This window comes from Gekko japonicus, unplaced genomic scaffold, assembly GCF_001447785.1.
Source record: "Gekko japonicus isolate JY-2015 unplaced genomic scaffold, Gekko_japonicus_V1.1 scaffold1660, whole genome shotgun sequence".
In the NCBI taxonomy this organism is placed as follows: domain Eukaryota; kingdom Metazoa; phylum Chordata; class Lepidosauria; order Squamata; family Gekkonidae; genus Gekko; species Gekko japonicus.
In genome coordinates this window covers 390866-394282 of record NW_015171552.1, presented here as the reverse complement: position 1 = coordinate 394282, position 3417 = coordinate 390866, and positions in this window count along the sequence as shown.

Here is a 3417-nt window from a genome sequence, read left to right as displayed (position 1 = left end):
TTTGTCTAACCACACAGTTTAGACACAACTTGTTTCTTTGCCATATAGACTCTCTCACAAAACTTTTAGAGTCACACACTTCAAAGCTCTTTCACACTACTCTCTCCAAAGACACACACACCAATTCCACTCAGAACATCTCCTCCCACACGTAGGTGGTGGCAGTGGTTACCTGAGAGAAAGAAAAGCTTTGGGAAAACCTTGGAGGGAAGGGGGAAACAGAGCCAGGGCAGGCCCATTCTACCACAGGCACTAGAAGAAGAGTTTGATTTATACCCTGCCCTCACTCCCTCTATCACTGCTCTTACATTACTGCAGTCAAACAACATTTAAAGACACACACACCCCAAAATATGGAATCTTTACAGCCTCTTTCAAGCCTGACAATACACTCTGCTCTAAAAGAATTGTTTACATTTCCAGAGTCCTGCTCTTGAGAGAACAGCTCTGAGAAAACTATGACTGACCCAAGGTCACCCAGTTGGCTGCATGTGGAGGAGTGGGGAACCTGTGGCAGAATTATAAGCAAGACGGGGTCATTTCTTTATAGCAGCCTGAATTAGCTTATGCATCTCTGTTTGGTTCTGTCTCCCATAAGGCTCTGCATGATTAGCAATACCATATGCCTCTATCAAGCCTGACAATGCACTCTGCTCTAAAAGAATTGTTTACATTTCCAGAGTCCAGGGTAACAGCCTAAATATCTAAGATATGGGGGGGGGGGTATGTGTCTCCATGATTCCTCCTTGACACAGAGAGGTTGCCTAGAATATCTTGAACCACTGATAATATATAGATACTCACGAAAAGACGCCAGGATAGTCGGGGCTTCTTGCCCTCACAGAAATTGTTAACTATAGGCAAAGTTCATGCTTTGCTGTATGCAAGGGGCTGGATTTTGTCAAATACGTCAGATGCTCATCACAGACTGACTGACAGTTACATGAGCTCCTATGCATAGGAAAAGGTATTAAATGTCTGGGTTTATTTGTGTTCCTTGTTGTTCTGAGCCAACCATCCTCATTATGGATCTTGACAGAGCAACCAAGGATATCCTTTATATAACTACTGTGCACAATATTTAAGTATTGAAATTGTGAATTAATGTTGTATGCTGCATACTAGATTCTTATCTGTTTGAAAGGTTTTACAATTTGGATTTGAAGTCCAAATAAATAATAGATACTTTGGAACAGTGTTCTCTCTCTCTCGCTGAAACTACAGGGTCCCTGCCAGTTCATCCCCCTTCCTTATCAAGCTGGGTGGGAATATTTCCCCCAACAGAATCAAACCTGGTCCTCCAGATTAGAGTCTGCCACTCCTAACCACTACACCAAACTGGCTAACAGAGAAGAGCCATCAGTTGGGATCTGTGGGAGGAAAAGTCATCATCATGGATTGCAGCCAGTGGGGGGGGGGGATATTCCCCAGCAAAGAGAGCTATTGATTGGAGGTATTGATAAGGGAGCATCCAACAGTTTTAAACTGGCTTCAGCATAGATCCTCTAGAGATTCAGGGTGCTAGACAGCAAACAGGACTACAAGGAGACTTGCTGTTTAGCATCCCTTTTTAGATTTACAGTAAGCATTAATTGCTGTAGGGATCAGGACTACCTATGCAATCATAGTGTTTCCCCTACAGGATATAAGTTTAGCATCTTTTCATTCAGGAAATGGCCAAGCTGGCATCACAATTGCAGTGATTTACATACACCACACCAGTGAACCTTCAGGGTTCCTGTCATAAGATTGAGGGCCATGAGGTTACTAGAGCTTTGTTCAAGGTGGCAGGCAATCCTCCTAAGGGCTCACTACATGACCTTCACACAGCATGCAGTACTACAGGGTTGAACTGGCTGTACATTTAACTAAAAGATACATTCCATCAGTGATTTCAAGCCTGTTAGAAAATCTTTTGTTTAAAGTAGACCTGGCTTTTAAAAAGGGGGAGCAAGAAATGCAGAACACTAAGAGTACTGTATGCCTAGTCTTTGACCATGTGGACAAAGCAATGATATTCCCAGTAGTCATGTATGGCTGCGAGAGTTGGACTATAAGGAAGGCCGAGCGCCGAAAAACAGATTCTTTTGAACTATGGTGCTGGAGAAGACTCTTGAGAGTCCCTTGGACTGCAAGAAGAACAAATCAGTCAATCCTAAAAGAAATCAACCCTGACTGTTCCCTGGAAGGCCAGATAATGAAACTGAAGCTCAAATACTTTGGCCACCAATTGAGAAGGGAGCACTCGCTGGAGAAGAAGACCCTGATGCTGGGAAAGATTGAAGATTGAAGGTCAAAGAAAACGGGGACGGCAAAGGATGAGATGATTAGACAGTGTCATCGATGCAACGAACATGAAATTGAGCAAACTTCAGAGGACGACGGAAGACAGGAAGGCCTGGCGTGATCTGGTCGGACTGCCTAGTCTGCAAATCTGTTTACAATTGCTAAATTATTACAGCTTCTGTCCAAGAAATCATGGAAGCTGAAGCAACATGAAGAGGCTACAGATCCAAGAGAAAATTTGCAGTACTCTCACGAAACCACAGACCCCCAAATTCTTAAGTCCAATGAAACTGGATTGAACGTGTCGTGCAGAGATGACTGAAGTGAGACCCTGAGCATCTCTGAGGAGCTGGTGATTCTGAGTAGAGGAGAAGATAAACTTGGTTATCTAGTAGACAGGCAGTTTACTGTTCACCTATCAGTTAGAAAATCAAAGCCATCAACCTTCCACCCTTTCTAAATCTCAAAGTAGCAACAGGGTATAGCTCTATAAATACAGAAAGACCTAAGCCAGCAGAGGAAAGAAATTAAATAACACTCCAATAAAAATGTCATACCATCACATATTTAGAAGAAGAAGAGAAGAAAAGATTGGAGTTATACCCCACCCTTCACTTGGAGTCTCAGAGTGGCTTACAATCTCCTTCTCTTCCCCTCCCCACAACAGACACCTTCTGAGGTAGGTGGGGTTGAGAGAGCTCTTTGAAAGCTGCTCTTGAGAGAACAGCTCTGAGAGAACTGTGGCTTGACTAGGGTCACCCAGCAGCTGCATGTGAAGGAGTGGGGAATCAAACCTGATTCTCCAAATTAGAGTTCCCGCTCCTAACCACTACACCAAACTGGTAGTAGTAAGTATTACCTCCTTTGTCTTAAAAGACTTTAGAACAGCTTTAACAGATCCACACAAAAAAGACTGTTTGCAACACAGGAACATAATTCTTGGCCTTTGGTCCTGAAGGCTATGAGTCTTTTGTATTACAGACTTACATCTGCCTGGAGACAAGGGATAGATTTTTGCTCACTTGTCTCTGCATGCTTGTAGATTTCTCATTCAAAGGCTCAGTCTACAATCCTATGAACACTTATATGGAAATGAGATCCTCTGAACAAAGTGAAGCTTACCGTACTTTA